The sequence below is a fragment of the Schistocerca nitens genome, chromosome 12, assembly GCF_023898315.1.
Source record: "Schistocerca nitens isolate TAMUIC-IGC-003100 chromosome 12, iqSchNite1.1, whole genome shotgun sequence".
In the NCBI taxonomy this organism is placed as follows: domain Eukaryota; kingdom Metazoa; phylum Arthropoda; class Insecta; order Orthoptera; family Acrididae; genus Schistocerca; species Schistocerca nitens.
In genome coordinates, this window is record NC_064625.1 from 27050482 (window position 1) to 27070332 (window position 19851).

At 45.4% G+C, this 19851-nt stretch overlaps 1 protein-coding gene across 1 annotated transcript in view; it reads right to left on the reverse strand.

The window, feature by feature from the left end:
* The window catches only part of LOC126214877 (NK1 transcription factor-related protein 1), a 142592-nt gene that overhangs the window by 94051 nt on the left and 28690 nt on the right, over positions 1-19851 (reverse strand). The gene's annotated exons all lie outside the window — the stretch shown is intronic.

The window sequence follows — 19851 nt, forward strand, 5'->3', positions numbered from 1 at the left end:
CAAATGGCTCTAAGCACTATGGGACTCAACTGCTGATGTCATAAGTCCCCTAGAACTTAGAACTACTTAAACCTAACTAACCTAAGGACAACACACACATCCATGCCCGAGGCAGGATTCGAACCTGCGACCGTAGCGGTCGCGCGGTTCCAAACTGTAGCGCCAGAACCGCTCGGCCACCAGCGGCCGGCATCCCGGGTTCGAGTCCCGGTCGGAGCACTCATTTTCCTCTGTCCCCGTTGACGTATGTCAACGCCTGAAGCAGCTAAGGGTGTTCCTTTGGTTGTAATTTCATTGTGATATCTTTCCATTCAAGTTGCTGCGCTTTTCTTAAAAAATGGTTCAAATGGCTCTGAGCACTATGGGACTTAACATCTATGGTCATCAGTCCCCTAGAACTTAGAACTACTTAAACCTAACTAACCTAAGGACAGCACACAACACCCAGTCATCACGAGGCAGAGAAAATCCCTGACCCCGCCGGGAATCGAACCCGGGAACACGGGCGTGGGAAGCGAGAACGCTACCGCACGACCACGAACTGCGGACTTTTCTTAAAACGATTCAAGATGCCAGTCTCGCGCAAGAGTGGTTGATTGCGAACTCACGTTGATGTCATGGCCGTCAAATTCTCTGTACGGGAGCAGTGCTTTAGTTAGACCTGCCACAGCGAAAGTGTCGACTAGTGCAGAGAAAAATTTAAAAGTGGCCAAACGAGCGTAGCGATAATGAAAGCGTAGGGCTTCCAGTCCCATTCACACTGATTCTGAACAGCTGACGAATGACTATTGATGAAGCAGAACACAAAATGCACACTAGTCACGATTCTTCATATGACATTAACCATAACAAGGTCAACTTTCATAAAATCTGTGTAAGATGGGTCTCAAAACAATTTCATAAGGAGCACAAGTACAGTCGTGCGAAAATCTGGCAGCAGCCTCTGGCTCTCTATGCTGATGAAAGTGAAATTATAAACCTGCTACTATTATTGTAATTTAGCATGTTTTTGGCTAAATAACAGAAAACCCCGTCGCTGTGATGCCGCATATAAAACCTCTTGCTAAATTTAGTTTAGTTTCCAAATACACTATGAGAGGATAGTCCTGTTAGTAGGAATAGCTAATCAAAAGAGTTCCCCTTTTTACAGGATTTGACCGTGTGTTGTCAATAATGGATAAGTAAATCAGACTTTTCTTTTCCTAAGATCTTAACCAGCGGTTAGATGTAACGCAGAATGAATAATACACACATCAAAAAAAGTTTCGCATCACCCCGGTTCCCAGAACTCCTGACGATAGACGGTGACTGTAGATATTGTTTCACAGACACAGTCCCTTTGACTGTTCAGAGATGTCACTAAAGTGAACCAAAGACGTGAACAACCATGCATGAGCAGCGCCTATTAGACGGAAGGGGTCCGACAGCCGATCAGTTCCAGTCATTCCAACAGGAACGAGGTACACGGCTCGTGTTGTCTGTAGTTCAACCATGACTAGACGGTCAATACTGCGGTTCGATCGCGTCCGCACTGTTACTTTGTGCCAGGAAGGGCTCTCAACAAGGGAAGTGTCCAGGCGTCTCGGAGTGAACCAAAGCGATGTTGTTTGGACATGGAGGAGATACAGGTAGACAGGAACTTATTTATTTCAAGTTTCTGCTACCAGTCACTTTTTATTTTATGCTTAGTCTAACATAATGCGAAGCGTTTCGAACATATTCTTTTCATCTTCAGACGTTTATACACACATACACACATACATACATACATAAAGAGAAATGTTACTTAAAAATAAACAGTCTTAAACTAGATTAATCTAGAATTAAACTAGATTAATCTAGAATCTAGTTTAAGATTGTTTATTTTAAGTAACATTTCTCTATATGTATGTAAGTATGTATAAACGCCTGAAGATAAACGGAACATGTTCGAAATGGATTTATTATGTTAAATTAATCAAAAAATAAAAAGTGACTGGTAGCAGAAACTTGAAATAAATAATTATCCCACACAGTCACGATGCACAAACATAGCCATTATGGCTGAAAATAATTATGATACACGAACTGTTGATGACATGCCTCGCTCAGGCCGCCCAAGGGCTACTACTGCAGCGGATGACTGCTACCTACGGATTATGGCTCGGAGGAACCCTGACAGCAACACCGCCATGTTGAATAATGCTTTTCGTGCAGTCAGAGGTCGTCGTGTTACGGCTCAAACTGTGCGCAGTAGGCTGCATGATGCGCAACTTCACTCCCGACGTCCATGACGAGGTCCATCTTGGCAACCACAACACCATGGGCCCAACAACATGCCGAATGGACCGCTCAGGACTGACATCACGTTCTCTTCACCGATGAGTCTCGCATATGCCTTCAACCAGACAATCGTCGAAGACGTGTTTGGAGGCAACCAGGTCATGCTGAACGCCTTAGACACACTGTCCGGCGAGTGCAGCAAGGCCCCTGATCTTTTGGGGTGGCATTATGTGGGGCCGACGTACGCCGTTGGTGGTCATGGAAGGCGTCGTAACGGCTGTACGATACGTGAATGCCATCCTCCGACCGATAGAGCAACCATATCGGCAGCATACTGGCGAGGCATTAGTCTTCATGGACGACAATTCGCGCCCCCATCATGCACATCTTGTGAATGACTTCCTTCAGGATAACATCGCTCGACTAGTAGCCAGCATGTTCTCCATACATGAACTCTATCGAACTTGCCTGAAATAGATTGAAAAGAGCTGTTTATGCACGTCGTGACTCACCAACCACTCTGAGGGATCTACGCCGAATCGTTGTTGAGGAGTGTGACAATCTGGACCAACAGTGCCTTGATGAACTTGTGGGTCGTACACCACGAGGAAAACAGGCGTGCATCAGTGCAAGAGGACGTGCCACTGGGTATTAGAGGTACCAATGTGCACAGCACTCTGGACCACCACCTCTGAAGGTCTCGCTGTATGGTGGTACAACATGCAATGTGTGGTTTTCATGAGCAATAAAAATGGTGGAAATGATATTTATGTTGATATCTATTCCAATTTTCAGTACAGGTTCTGGAACTCTCGGAACCAAGGTGATGCAAAACGTTTTTTGATGTGTGTACGTTGCGGGTAAGGAGCACAATGATACGAGAAATCAGTGGTCGTACGGAGGCATACAGACAGTCGTTTTATCCTCGCTCAGTGGAACAGGAAAGGCAACGATAAGTAGTGGTACAGGGTACCCTCCGCCATGCACTGGACGGTAGCTCTCGGAGTATCTATGTATATGTAGGTGATATGACGAATGTGCAGCTTTTCTTCAGCCATGCCAGGTGTTACCGCTCAGCGAATGAAGAGGTAAACGCTATTGCCGCCGCGTGGCAAGGAATGTTGCGGTCGGATGACAGTCCGCTGTACCATACGTAACTCGCGCTACACTCTGACACTTTCCTGTGACGTCAATCATGCACGGGAGTAAGAACGTTTCGTGAAGGCGCGTTACAGTGACCTTCACGAGTCCTTCTTCCTGGTAGCAATGTACGAGGTGTGTTCAAAAAGTAAGGTTATATTTCTTTGAAAAAAGATTTGGTTATTCATCAATATTCATGTCGAGTCCACGATACGCAGAATTCTACATCTACGTGGATACTCTGCATATCACATTTGTCTGGCAGAGGGTTCATCGAACCACCTTCACATTTCTCTATTATTCCAATCTCGTATAGCGCGCGGGAGAATGAACACATATATCTTTCCGTACGAGCCCGAATTTCCCTTATCTTATCTTTGTGATCGTTCCTCCCTATGTGAGTCGGTGTCAACAAAACATTTTCGCATTCGGAGGAGAAAGTTGGTGATTGGAGTTTCGTGAAAAGATTGCTCCGCAACGAAAAATGCCTTTGTTTTAATGATTTCCAGCTCAAATCCCGTATCATTTCTGTGACACTCTCTCCCATATTTCGCGATAATACGAAACGTGCTGCCTTTCTCTGAACTTTTTCGATGTACTCAGTCAGTCCTATCAGTTAAGGATCCCACACCACGCAACAGTATTCTAAAAGAGGATGGACAAGCGTAGTGTAGGCAGTCTCCTTAGTAGGTCTGTTACATTTTCTAAGTGCCCTGCCAATGAAACGAAGTCTTTGGTTAGCCTTCCCCACAACATTTTCTGTGTGTTCCTTCCAATTTAAATTGTTCGTAACTGTAATTCCTAGGTATTTAGTTGAATTTACCTCTTTTAGATTAGACTGATTTATCGTGTAACCGAAGTTTAACGGATTCCTTTTAGCACTCATGTGGCTGACCTCACGCTTTTCGTTATTTAAGCTCAACAGCCACTTTGCGCACCATTTCGATATTTCTTCTGAAACGTTTTGCAGTTTGTTCTGAATTGGTGACGTATTGCGTTCCAGGAACAAGTTATTAAAGTCATAATCTTTTGCTCGTCAGTGTATACTGGCGTGTCTGCCTCTAGTGACTTGTAGTGGTCGCCGGCCGATGTGGCCGAGATGTTCTAGGCGCTTCAGTCAGGAACCGCGCGGCCGCTACGGTCGCAGATTCGAATCCTGCCTCGGGCATGGGTATGTGTGTTGTCCGTAGGTTATTTCAAGATTTTAAACATGGCTAAAACAGCAACTGTTGAAATTCTTCCCGTTAAATGATAACAGCCAAAAAACTTGCAGGATAAAGACTTATAAAAATTCTTGCCCACGGTTTCGGTATATCTAAATATACCTTCACGAAAATTGAAACACACCTGAACAGGAAGACACCTTCATTAGCAAAAACTTAGCATCGGATATGAGAAAAGAAAAACACTATGGCTAAAATAACTGTAAAAATGGCTCTGAGCACTATGCGACTTAACTTCTGAGGTCATCAGTCGCCTAGAACTTAGAACTAATTAAACCTAACTAACCTAAGGACATCACACACAACCATGCCCGAGGCAGGATTCGAACTTACGACCGTAGCGCCCAGAACCGCACGGCCACTCCGGCCGGCTAAAGTAACTGTAAAATTACCGGAGTATTACAGGCACAAAAACTTTGTCACTTACTAAAATCACATCCTGCAATGGAGTTTCATAAAACAATTGTGCCAAAGGCGTCGTCATTAGTTACAGCAAGTTAAAACATCATCTCGATTTATACAACATAATTATGGACAGAGGGTCGATGCGAACACAGTTTAGCATCAGTACTTATCCTGTGAACTAGCGTGAAGAGGGTGTGAAAGTTCTAGGGCAGACAGTTTCACCGAGAGAGGGCACTTGTGGTATGCGCGAGACACTCGCGCACATTAAAATCCATGGACACATACACATGCGCATCAAATATATTAAAAGTTGTGCTAAATCAAACCTTATGTCTTAATAAATAAAACATATCAGAACCATTTAAAAACATCTACGTAAAGTAGAAAATATGAAACCAATTTACCTGTGTCCTAGTGTCAAGCAGATGAAACTTGCGCTACGGAACACATCTAACGAGAGAGGGCACTAGTGTTACGCGCGAGAATCTCGCGTGACTTAAGCGGTAAAATACTCTTCACGCTAGTTCACAGGATAAGTACTGATGCTAAACTGTGTTCGCATCGACCCTCTGTCCATAATTATATTGTATAAATGGAGATTATGTTTTAACCTGTTGTAACTAATGACGACGCCTTTGGCACAGTTGTTTTATGAAACTCCATTGCAGGATGTGATTTTAGTAAGTGACAAAAAGTTTTTGTGCCTGTAATACTCTGGTAATTTTACAGTTACTTTAGCTAGCGAAAACATCCAAAATGTTAAAGTAAAACGAAACCATCTGTCGTTGTGAATAAAAACATAACAGCCAATTAACCACACATACACATCGAAAACCACAAACAGCAAACATCAAAAATACGTAAGCTATAGTGTTTTTTCTTTCTCAGATCCGATGCTAAGTTTTTGCTAATGAAGGTGTCTTGCTGTTCAGGTGTATTTTACTTTTGATGAAGATGTGTTTAGATATTCCGAATCCGTGGTCAAAATTTTTAATAAATCTTTATCCTGCAACTTTTTTGGCTGTCATCATTTACCGAGAAGTCCTTAGGTTAGTTGTTGTTGTGGTCTTCAGTCCTGAGACTGGTTTGATGCAGCTCTCCATGCTACTCTATCCTGTGCAAGCTTCTTGATCTCCCAATACTTACTGCAACTTACATCCTTCTGAATCTGCTTACTGTATTCATTTCTTGGTCTCCCTCTACGATTTTTACCCTCCACGCTGCCCTCCAATGCTAAATTAGTTATCCCTTGATGCTTCAGAACATGTCCTACCAACCGGTCCCTTCTTCGTGTCAAGTCGTGCGACAAACTCCTCTTCACTCCAATTCTATTCAATACCTCCTCATTAGTTATGTGATCTAATGGTCAGCATTCTTCTGTAGCACCACATTTCGAAACCTTCTATTCTCTTCTTGTCCAAACTATTTATCGTCCACGTTTCACTTCAATACATGGCCACACTCCATACAAATACTTTCAGAAACGACTTCCTGACACTTAAATCTATACTCGATGTCAACAAATTTCTCTTCTTCAAAAACGCATTCCTTGCCATTGCCAATCTACATTTTATATCCTCTCTATTTCGACCATCATCTGTTATTTTGCTCCCCAAATAGCAAAACTCATCTACTACTTTAAGCGTCTCATTTCCTAATCTAATTCCCTCAGTATCACCCGACTTAATTCGACTACATTCCATTATCCTCGTTTTGCTTTTGTTGATTTTCATCTTATATCCTCCTTTCAAGACACTGTCCATTGCATTCAACTGCTCCTCCAAGTCCTTTGCTGTCTCTGACAGAATTACAATGTCATCGGCGAACCTCACAGTCTTTATTTCTTCTCCATGCATTTTAATACCTACTCCGAACTTTTCTTTTGTTTCTTTTACTGCTTGCTCAATATACAGATTGAATAACATCGGGGAGAGGCTACAACCCTGTCTCACTCCCTTCCCAACCACTACTTCCCTTTCATACCCCTCGACTCTTATAACTGCCATCTGGTTTCTGTACAAATTGTAAATAGCCTTTCGCTCCCTGTATTTTACCCCTGCCACTTTCAGAATTTGAAAGAGAGTGTTCCAGTCAACTTTGTCAAAAGCTTTCTCTAGGTCTACAAATGCTAGAAACGTAGGTTTGCCTTTCCTTAATCTATTTCCTAAGATATGTCGTAGGGTGAGTACTGCCTCACGTGTTCCAACATTTCTACAGTAAGAGGTCCTGTTATGGAGTGAAACGCCACGCTTGGCGACCATCTGTCCTTTGCAGCCCTGGAAAGGACGCCTGAGTGTCGCCGAGGTGCTAACAGTAGACCACACAGAGGGGCTGCTAGCCAGGCGGTGGGCAGTGTTTCAGCTGCCTGACCGCTAAGTGGCGCAGCACACTGGCGGCCGCTCCGTCCGCAAACCACCCCGTCCCTGTACGAGCGGGCGCTGGAGCCGGCTACAGTGCAGAGTCCAGGCCTGAGCAGTAATCTAAAGGTTGAGCATCATGCCCGCTACGGACGCAGGTTCGAGTCCTGCCTCGGGCATGGTTGTGTGTGATGTCCTTAGGTTAGTTAGCTTTAAGTAGTTCTAAGTCTAGGGGACTGATGACCTTAGAAGTTAAGTCCCATAGTGCTCAGAGCCCTTTGAACCATATGAACATCAAGCAGCGAAATTCGCTGGAGATGTTTTTGTTGCTGATCCAGTTTTCCATGCTATTCTACCCTGTGCACGCCTCTTCATCTAAGAATAACTACTGCAACCTACAATCTTCTGAATCTGCCTACTGTATTCATCTCTTGGTCTCCCTCTACCAATATTTACCCCCACCCCACCCCACATTTCCGTCCAGTAATAAACTGGTGCTCTCTTGATGTCTTATCAAACAATCCTTTCTCCTAGTCAAATTACGCAAAAAATTTCTTTTCTCTCCACTTCCATTCAGTATCTCATTAGTTACGTCATCTACCCATCTAATTTTCAGCATTCTTCTCTAGCACGACGTTTCAAACCTTCTATATTCTCTTGTCTAAACCGTTTATCGTGCGTGCGTGTTTCCGTTCCACACACGGCTATACACCACTTTCAGAAAAGACTTCACTTAAATCTACACTACTCGCCGTTAAAATTGCTACACCATGAAGATGATTTGCTACAGACGCGAAATTTAACCGACAGGAAGAAGATGCTATGATATGCAAATGATTAGCTTTTCAGGGCATTCACACAAGTTTTGTAGTCCTGTCTTCCTCACTTGCGTGGAATATTACGCTATATTGATAATTTTTACTTATGGACCGTCTGACAGCAACAAAATAAAACACAATTTTAGTGCCATACGCGTTTCGCCTTTATTTTCTGCAAGGCATCATCAGTGGCAGGCTGCGTGGACAATTTCTCACATATTACGCTGCTATTCTATTTTTGATGTTGTTCTTCTTCTTATGAATGCCAATTTGCGATTTTTTTCCCACATTCCACAGCACTACGAACTGAACGCTTGTTTCAATGCAATGTTTACGTTTTTTTTATTTTTTATTTTTTATTTGCATTGAAACAAGCGTTCAGTTCATAGTGCTGTGGAATGTGGGAAAAAACTGCAAATTGGCATCCATAAGAATAACAACACCAAAAATAGGGCCGGCCGGAGTGGCCGAGCGGTTAAAGGCGCCGGCACGGTAGCTCAGCGTGTTGGGTCAGAGAGCCGTTTGGCCTCTGTAATAAAAAAACTGAGTGGAATGATCAACCATCGAACTTGAACAGCATGTCTTGCGACGTCCGCAACGACCAAACATAACGATCAATAACGAACAAAATGGAAAAAAAAAAGGCGCTACAGTCTGGAACCGCACGACCGCTACGGTCGCAGGTTCGAATCCTGCCTCGGGCATGGATGTGTGTGATGTCCTTAGGTTAGTTAGGTTTAACTAGTTCTAAGTTCTAGGGGACTAATGACCACAGCAGTTGAGTCCCATAGTGCTCAGAGCCATATGAACCATTTTTTTTTTTGAACCAAAAATAGAATAGCAGCGTAATATGTAAGAAATTGTCCACGCAGCCTGCCACTGATGATGCCTTGCAGAAAATAAAGGCGAAACGCGTATGGCACTAAAATTGTGTTTTATTCAGTTGCTGTCAGACGGTCCATAAGTAAAAATTATTAATATACCGTAACATTCACACAAGGCTGACGCCGGTGGCGACACATACAACCTGCTGACATGAGGAAAGTTTCCAACCGATTTCTCATACACAAACAGCAGTTGACCGGCGTTGCCTGATGAAACGTTGTTGTGATGCCTCGTGTAAGGAAGAGAAATGCATACCATCACGTTTCGGTCGGATTGTAGCCTATCGCGATTGCGGTTTATCGTATCGCGACATTGCTGCTCGCATTGATCGAGATCCAATGACTGTTAGCACAATATGGAATGTGCGGCTTCACGAGGGTAATACGGAACGCCGTGCTGGATCCAAACGGCCCCGTATCACTAGCAGTCGAGATGACAGGCATCTTATCCGCATGGCTGTAACGGATCGTGCAGCCACGTCTCGATCCCTGAGTCAACAGATGAGGACGTTTGCAAGACAACAACCATCTGCACGAACAGTTCGACGACGTTTGCAGCAGCATGGACTATCAGCTCGGAGATCGTGGCTGCGGTTACCCTTGACGCTGCCTCACAGACAGGAGCGCCTGCGATGATTTACTCAACGACGAACCTGGGTACACGAATGGCAAAACGTCATTTTTTCGGATGAATCGAGGTTCTGTTTACAGCATCATGGTGGTCGCATCCGTGTTCGGCGACATCGCGGTAACGCACATTGGAAGTGTGTATTCGTCATCGCCATACTGGCGTATCACCCGGCGTGATGGTATGGGGTGCCATCGGTTACACGTCTCGGTCACCTCTTGTTCGCATTGACGGCACTGAACAGTGGACGTTACATTTCAGATGTGTTACAACCTGTGGCTCTATCCTTCATTCGATCCCTGCGAAACCCTACATTTCGGCAGGATAATGCACGACCGTATGTTGCAGGTCCTGTACGGGCCTTACTGGATACAGAAAATGTTCGACTGCTGCCGTGGTCAGCACAATCTCAAGATCTCGCACCAATTGAAAAGTCTGGTTAATGGTGGCCGAGCAACTGGCTCGTCACAATACGCCAGTCACTACTCTCGATGAACTGTGGTATCGTGTTGAAGCTGCATGGGCAGCTGTACCTGTACACGCCATCCAAGCTCTGTTTGACTCAATGCCCAGGCGTATCAAGGCCGTTATTACGGCCAGAGGTGGTTGTTCTGGGTACTGATTTCTCAGGATCTGTGCACTCAAACTGCGTGAAAATGTAATCACATGTCAGTTGTAGTATAATATATTTGCCCAATGAAGACCCGTTTATCATCTGCATTTATTCTTGCTGTAGCTATTCTAATGGCCAGTAGTGTAGTACAAATGCGGTACATGATGTCTGGAGTTTTTTGGCAAAAATGAAAATTACATGTATGATGTATTGTCTGCTTAGGTTCAGTCCTTCCATTCCAGCAGCCTGTGTCCTGCTGCCACTGTAATATCAGTCTCACCACACTACACGGGACGTCATGGGATGCTGACCAGACATATCTGGCTGCAGTGCTGCTGCCAACAAAGTACTCTACTGTAGGTATCTGTACTTACTATAAAAATGCGTGTACACACATGAAAAAAAGTTTTGTATCACCCCGGTCCCCAGAACTCCTGAACATAGACGTTGACTGTGGATATTGAATCACATACAAAGTCCCTTTGACTGTTCAGAGATGGCACTAAATCCGTCCAAAGATGCAAACACCCATACATGAGCAATGCTTATTAGACGGAGGGGGTCCGGCAGCAAGCCGATCAGTTCCAGTCATTCCACCAGGAAGGAGGTACACGGCTCGTGTTGTCTGTAGTTCAACCGTGCCTAGACGGTCAATACCGCAGTTCGCTCGCGTCCGCATTGTTAGTTTATGCCAGGAAGGGCTCTCAGTAAGGGTCCAGGCGTCTCTGAGTGAACCATAGCGATGTTCTTCGGGCATGTAGCAAATACAGAGAGACAGGAACTGTTGATGACATGCCTCTCTGTCCGCCCAAGGGCTGCTATTGCAGTGGATGACCGCTACCTACGGATTACGGCTCGGAGGAACTCTAACAGCAACGCCACCATGTTGAATAATGCTTTTCGTGCAGCCACAGGACGTCGTGTTACGGCTCAAACTGTGCCCAATAGGCTGCAAGATATGCATCTTCACTCCCGATGTCTATGGCGAGGTCCATCTTAGCAACCACGACACCATGCAGCGTGGTACAGATCGGCCCAACAACATGCCGAATGGACCACTGAGGTTTGGCATCACGTTCTCTTCACCGATGAGTATCGCATATGCTTTCAACCAGACAATTGTCGGAGACGTGTTTGGAGGCAGCCAGTCACGCTGAACGCCTTAGACACACTGTCCAGCGAGAGCAGCAAGGTGGAGGTTCCCTGATGTTTTGGGGTGGCATTATGTGGGGCCGACGTACACCTCGGGTGGTCATGGGAGGCGCCGTAACGGCTGTACGATACGTGAATGCCATCTTCTGACCAATAGTGCAACCATATCGGCAGCATATTGGCGAGGCATTCGTCGTCATGGACGACAATTCGCGCCCCCATCGTGCACATCTTGTGAATGACTTCCTTCAGAATAACGACATCGCTCGACCTAGAGTGGCCAGCATGTTATCCAGACATGAACCCTATCGAACATATCTAGGATAGATTGAAAAGGGCTGTTTATGGACGACGTGACCCACCAACCACTCTGAGGGATCTACGCCGAATCGCCGTTGAGGAGTGGGACAATCTTCACCAACAATGCCTTGATGAACTTGTGGACAGTATGCCACGACGAATACAGGCATGCATCAGTGCAAGAGGACGTGCTACTGGGTATTAGAGGTACCAGTGTGCACAGCAATCTGGACCAGCACCTCTGAAGGTCTCGCTGCATGGTGATACAACATCAAATGTGTGGTTTTCATGAGCAATAGAAAGGGCGGAAATGATATGTTGATCTCTATTCCAATTTTCTGTACATGTTCCGGAACTCTCGGAACCGAGGTGGTGCAAAACTGTTATTTACATGTGTAAGTACGTTGCACATTTCTTTGTAACTCACTGGATCGATTTCAAGTAAACTTGTTATACAAATCCCTTACTGTCTGGAAACAACTACTGTGGTGATAAAAATCAATTACCTATGAATGGATTCAGGGAGGAAAGCAAGCCTAGCTGATGGAGCGGAAATACCCCGACTGTATACATGCAGCTTTTGAGAATGAGAGCGCTCAGTCACTTGCCACAAAATTTACACATTATTTCAAAACTTTTGTGAAACCTTTTCTGGCTGTCAGAACCTACAAAATGATGATTGGAAATTTTTTATCGTTTACTACATTTTCCCTGTTCAAGTAATAAAACTGGCGCATCATATATGACGTTTTCATCTATTACTTCTTTACTACTAACTGTATTCGCAACATATTTTGCAGACAATATCCACATATAGCGCTGGATGTGGCTTCAAAAGTATATGACGCATATCTCAGTAGACGTCATAAACACCGAGATATGTGAAGACACAATTGCATGGTGACGTTCACTACATATACAGGAGAATTATGTGTACAAATATGTGTGGTACATGTTATTATTATGGTCGAATTAAGTCGGGCGATGATGCGGGAATTACATTAGGAAATGAGACACTTAAAGTAGTGAGGGAGTTTTGCTATTTGGGGAGCAAAATAACTGATGATGGTCGAAGTAGAGAGGATGTAAAATGTAGACTGGCAATGGCAAGGAAAGCGTTTCTGAAGAAGAGAAATTTGTTAGCATCCAGTATTGATTTGAGTGTCAGGAAGTCGTTTCTGAAAGTATTTGTATGGAGTGTACCCATGTATGGAAGTGAAACATGACGATAAATAGTGTAGACAAGAAGAGAATAGAAGCTTTCGAAATGTGGCGCTACAGAAGAATGCTGAAGATTGGATGGGTAGATCACGTAACTAATGTGGATGTATTGAATAGAATTGGGGAGAAGAGGTGTTTGTGGCACAACTTGACTAGAAGAAGGGATCGGTTGGTAGGACATGTTCTGAGGCATCAAGGGATCACCAATTTAGCATTGGAGGGCAGCGTGGAGGGTAAAAATCGTAGAGGGAGACCAAGAGATGAATACACTAAGCAGATTCAGAAGGATGTAGGCTGCAGTAGGTACTGGGAGATGAAGAAGCTTGCACAGGGTAGAGTAGCATGGAGAGCTGCATCAAACCAGTCTCAGGACTGAAGACCTCAACAACAACAACATGTTATGCAATGATCAGCGAGTATATTGTGACCACCGACCTACTATCGGTATAAACACGTCCAGCGGACAGCAGCGTCACCTGGCGAGGAATGACTGCTGGTCAGACACATGCATGGTGCGTGTGCTGCCCTTGCGTAGAATGCGCTCTGAGTTTGACCGAGGACAGGTTGTAATGACCCAGAAGCTGAGCAGGAGCATTTTGGTAACTGGTCGACTTGGAGTTGGGCGGTCTTTCATTACAGCTGTCAGACGTCCTAGGTTGGGCACACTGGTAAAACAGGACAGGTGGCGAAGTGTGGAGAAACTAACATGAGAGTATAATCCTGTGCAGAGTATAAGTGTGTCTAAACACGGAGTGCACCGAACACTCCTAACGATGGACCTCCTCATATGATGACTCGTGTGTGTGACATGTTAACACCACAACATTGACAACTACGAGTGAATGGGAGCTTGATCGTCAGCACTGAACTTTGGCACAGTGTCAGAGCGCTGCACGGTCTGATGGATTCTGACACCTTCTTCATCATGCCGACGGAAATGTGCGAATCCGCCGTCTTACAGGGGAACAGCTCCTCGACACCTGTACTGCGTCCATGGGTCCAGCGGAGCTCGTGCAAGGCACCAAGATGGCCCAGGAGTCTCTGAGCGGTGATCGGTTCGTGTTCATCCCATTAATTGTTTGTCATCTTCTATTATTGTATTGCCGCCTCGTTCTCTTGTTCCATTTACTGACGTCACTAACACCCTGCCGTACTTGCCCGTGAGTGGCAGCAGCAGCGCGTATCGATAAGCGCACTGCTGTACCATCTCTGGAGAGACCTAGTATTTCCAGGTCGTCGTGTGTCAGATAGTCGATGAGTGGGAGACACACCAGCAGGGCAGTCGCGACGGAGCAGCAGTCGCGGACGGACCAGCAGTCCAGTCGGTCGGTTGGCGTGGAGCAGCAAGCAAGCCCCCGCCCGTCGCGCGAGGTCGGGCTGGAGCCGCTGGCGGTGTATACGCGAGGTTGGAGTGTCGCCTACCGGTCTTGGACATGAAAGTTGAGTCCTCACTTAATTGACTACCGAGCCTCAACTGTTTACATTTCTTCATTTGATCCTGGTTGTCGCTTTTGGTACATTCTCGCGAGCAGCAACGTGTGTGTATTTTAGTCAGCTAAGGTTCCAGTCGTCTTCCTGTGAAATTTAACTTAATTTATTCGCTGTTATGGAAGTTCACCAGCGGTATCTTCTGCCTTGTGGCAGTTGACGTGCCGGTTGTCTGCCCTGGTCGTTGACGTAATTTTAGGCAGTGTATTTTCCTCGTTGTGTTGTTGCTGTCCAGCACGGCGTGTAGTTCGACAGTTGCGGTGTTGTTGGTCGTTGTGGGCGCCAATATTCTGTGTGTCGTGTATTGAAGTCTTGTGGTCGTTTTGCTGGTTACGTGGAGCGGAACTGAATTGGTTGATTGATCGGTTGGCTGTCTGTCGGTTGGGTTGCCTCCAGATTAAGAAGTCGTTGGACAGGCTGCCTGTCTCACCTACATGGGCGTTAGTGTTACAACCCCAGACCGACCCTTGGAAACTTCAGAGCGCCGTTCCTTGCGCATTAGGTAGTAATTTTCCTGTTTGGATTTTAGTTGTTTGGTTGATGTGTGGCTTTCAGCCGAGTTCAAAATGGTTCAAATGGCTCTGAGCACTATGGGACTTAACATCTGAGGTCATCAGTACCCTAGAACTTAGAACTACTTAAACCTAACTAACCTAAGGACATCACTCACACACATCCATGCCCGAGGCAGGATTCGAAACTGCGACCGCAGCGGTCGCGCGGTTCCAGACTGAAGCGCCTAGAACCGCTCGGCCACACCGACCAGCTTTCAGCCGAGTATCTATATCTCTTAAATTAACGTTCTTGTCTTGCGCTTAAGGCATGAGATTGTTATATTTTTATATGGGGGCTCCAGCCGAATTTTACTGGAGAGGTTTTAAGATAAGGCCTTCTGCCTTTTGGATTGAAACTCTTTCTAGGTCTTAAGCCATTAAACATGTATTGTTGATATGTGGCTTTCAGCAGAGTTTTAATATCTGTTAAATTAATCTTCTTCTCTTGCCCTTAAGGCTTAAAATTGTTATGCTTTAAATGGGGTCTTCAGCCTAATTTGCATGAAATGTTTTAAGATAAGGCATTCTGCCTTTTGGATTGAAACTCTTTCTAGGTCTTAAGCCATTAAACATGTATTGTTGATATGTGGCTTTCAGCAGAGTTTTAATATCTGTTAAATTAATCTTCTTCTCTTGCCCTTAAGGCTTAAAATTGTTATGCTTTAAATGGGGTCTTCAGCCTAATTTGCATGAAATGTTTTAAGATAAGGCATTCTGCCTTTTGAGTGAAACTCCTCTTATTGCTTAATATGCAACCTCCAGCCTAGGTCCATTAAAATTAAATTGCTAAGACCTTCAGCCGATTAGATTGAAGATTTAGAAAATATTCTTGGGTGAAACCTCCAGAAGAACCTTGTATTTCAGTTTTTGCTTAGACCTTGTGTCTTCCATTTTAAGTGTGGCCTTCAGCCGATCTAAAGTTAATCGAGGGGTTTGATTAAGGTTTTGAGTGTTTTGCATCCTTGTTGTAATATTGTGTGATGATAAATAAAGTTTATGTGTTGAGTGAAACTGACAGGAACCTATTTTGGCCCCTTTCCACAACCTAATCCGCTCTGTCCTGTTGGCCCAAGCGTTTCAGTCTCGTACGCTGGTTGCAGACCATGTACACCCCTTCATGAAGATCGTGTTTCCCAATGGCAGTGGCATTTTTGAACAAGACAAAGCTCAATGTCATAAGGTCAGGAGTGTGATGGAATGGTTAGAGGAGCACAACTGCGAGTTCCAATTGATGTGCTGACTCCCCAACTCGCCATATCTGAACCTGACCAAAGACATCTGGGATGTGATTGAACGTTTCATTTGAGCTCATCGCCCGCCTCACTGGAATTTTCGGAAATTAGCGCGTGGAAATGTGGTGCAAGCTCCCTCCAGTGACAACCAAGGCCTCATTACCTCCATGCCACGAGACATCGCTGCTGTTATTTGTACCAAAGGTGGATGTACCAGCTGTTAGGTAGGTGGTCATAATGTTGTGGCTGATCAGTAGGAACGTGAGCTAAGCTGTCTGTAAAAAGGTACTCCAATACTCCTCCACCGATTTCGACCAAACTTCATCTACATCTACATCTGCAAATCACATTTAAGTGCCTGGCAGAGGGTTCATCGAACCACCTTCACAATTCTCTATTACTCCAATCTCGTATAGCGCGCGGAAAGAATGAACACCTATATCTTTCCGTACGAGATCTGATTTCCCTTATTTTATCGTGGTCATCGTGTAGGTCGGTGTCAACAGAATATTTTCCCATTCGGAGGAGAAAGTTGGTGATTGTAGTTTCGTGAAAAGATTGCTCCGCAACGAAAAATGCCTTTGTTTTAATGATGTTCAGCTCAAATCCCGTATCATTTCTGTGACACTCTCTCCCATATTTCGCGATAATACAAAACGTGCTGCCTTTCTATGAACTTTTTCGATGTACTCCGTCAGTCCTACCTGGTAAGGACCCCACACTGCGCAGCAGTGTTCTAAAAGAGGACTGACTGGCGTAGTGTAGGCAGTCTCCTTAGAAGGTCTGTTACATTTTCTAAGTGTCCTGCTAATAAAAGGCAGCCTTTGGTTAGCCTTCCCCACAACATTTTCTGTGTGTTCTTTCCAAATTAAGTTGTTCATAACTGTAATACCTAGGTATTTAGTTGAATTTACGGCTTTTAGATTAGACTGATTCATCGTGTAACCGAAGTTTGAGTTCCTTTTAGCACTCATGTAGATGACCTCATACTTTTCGTTATTTAGGGTCCACTGCCACTTTTCGCAACATTCAGATATCTTTTCTAAATCGCTTTGCAGTGCGTTTTGATCTTCTGATGACTTTATTAGTCTATAAACGACACCGTCATCTGCAAACAATCGAAGGCGGTTGCTCAGATTGTCTCCAAAATCGTTATTATAGATAAGGAACAGCAAAGGGGCTATAACACTACCTTGCGGAACGCCTGAAATCACTTCTGTTTTACTCGATTACTTTACGTCAATGACTACGAACTGTGCCCTCTCTGACAGGAGAGACTTGGTGCAGATGTTACTCTCTGGAAAGAAATACCGTTGACATGAGAACCACCAAGTTCCTGTTGCAGTGAGGGTGATAACGTGGTGATAGAAATGAAAGGGGGAACAGCAGGTAAGAGAGGCATGTGGGGAAGGAGGAAATGGATACAGATAGGGAGGAGGAGGTGATGGAGTGAGTGAAGTGGAGGAATACAAAGAGAAAAGGAAGAAGACGAATAGACGGAGCGTGGGGACGAAGAGATGAGCAGAGAGAGGGAACAGGACGTGGGCAGAATGAGGGGAGAGGAGGAGGTGGCCAAGGAGATATAGCCGATGGACAGAGAGAAGCGCTGGAGCAGATCGACAGAGGGAGTGAGGAGCAGATTAACAGAAAGAAGGGGTGAACGAGATGAATGGAGAGAGGTGCAGCAGATGAACACAGAGTAGGGGGAGATGGTGAAGGTGGTGGACAGAGACAGGGAGGAGGAGGAATGGTGTGTGAGAGAGAGAGAGAGAGAGAGAGAGAGAGAGAGAGAGAGAGAGAGAGAGAGAGAGAGAGAGGGGGGGGGGAAGGAGATGGACTAACAGATTGGAATAAATAGATAGACAGGCAATGCTGGGTGCTCAACTCCTCAAGTAATAAAGAATATTCCTCTTAAGTAATCTCTGCTTGACTCTGCACTCGGTGTGGTTGTGGGGATACCATGTCTCAGCCTCCCACATGGACAGCTCTGTGGGCAGACCCAACCGGCCTCACACAAGTACACTATTGGCCATTAAAACTGCTACACCAAGAAGAAATGCAGATGATAAACTGGTATTCATTGGACAAATATACTAGAACTGACATGTGATTACATTTTAACGCATTTTGGATGCATAGACCCTGAGAAATTAGTACCCAGAACAACCACTTCTGGACGTAATAACGGCCTTGATACGCCTGGGCTTGGATGGAGTGTACAGGTACAGCAGCCCATGCAGCTTCAACAAGATACCACAGTCCATGAAGAGTAGTGACTGGCGTATTGTGATGAGCCAGTTGCTCGGCCACCATTGGCCAGACGTTTTCAGTTGGTGAGAAATCTGGAGAATGTGCTGGCCAGGCAGCAGTAGAACATTTTCTGTATCCAGAGAGGCCCGTACAGGACCTGCAAGATGCGGTCGTGCATTATCCTGCTGAAATATAGGGTTTCGCAGGGGTCGAATGAATGGTAGAGCCACGGGTCGTAACACATCTGAAATGTAACGTGCACTGTTCAAAGTGCCGTTAAAGCGAACAAGAGGTGACCGAGACGTGTAACCAATGGCACCCCATACCATCCTACCGGGTGATACGCCAGTGTGGCGATGACGAATACACACTTCCAATGTGCGTTCTCCGCGATGTCGCCAAACGCGGATGCGACCATCATGATGCTCTTAACAGAACCTGGATTCATCCGACAAAATGACGTTTTGCTATTCGTGCACCCAGGTTCGTCGTCGAGTATACCATCGCAGGCGCTCCTGCGATGCAGCGTCAAGGGTAACCGCAGCCACGGTCTGCGAGCTGAGAGTCTGTGCTGCTACAAACGTCGTCGAACTGTTCGTGCAGATAGTTGTTGTCTTGCAAACGTCCCCATCTGTTGAATCAGGGATCGAGACGTGGCTGCACGATCCGTTACAGCCGTGCAGATAAGATGCCTGTCATCTCGACTGCTAATGATACGAGGTCGTTGGGACCCACACGGCGTTCCGCATTACCCTCCTGAACCCACCGATTCCATATTCTGCTAACAGTCATTGGATCTCGACGAACGCGAGCAGCAATTTCGCGATACGATAAACCGCTATCGCGATAGCCTACAATCCGACCTGATGGTACGTGATGGTACGCATTTCTCCTCCTCACACGAGGCATCACAACAACGTTTCACCAGGCAACGCCGGTCAACTGTGTATGAGAAATCGGTTGGAAGCTTTCCTCGTGTCAGCACGTTGTAGGTGTCGCCACCGGCGCCAGCTCTGTGTGAATGCTCTGAGAAGCTAATCATTTGCGTACCACAGAATCTTCTTCCTGTCGGTTAAGTTTAGCGTCTGTAGCACGTCATCGTCGTGGTGTAGCAATTTTAATGGCCAGTAGTGTAGCTGTGCCGCAAGAATTGGTACCAGACAGAAGTGCCTGTTCTCTCTCTCTTGTGCGAACGGTGTTCAGAAATCTGAAATTGTCGTTCTACCACGAAAATTTCACGTGGAGTGGAATACAGCCTACCTTGCAAGCCGAATAGTTGAGGGTGTGGTCGGGCGGCGGAGGCGGCAGCAGAGGCGAGCCAGCC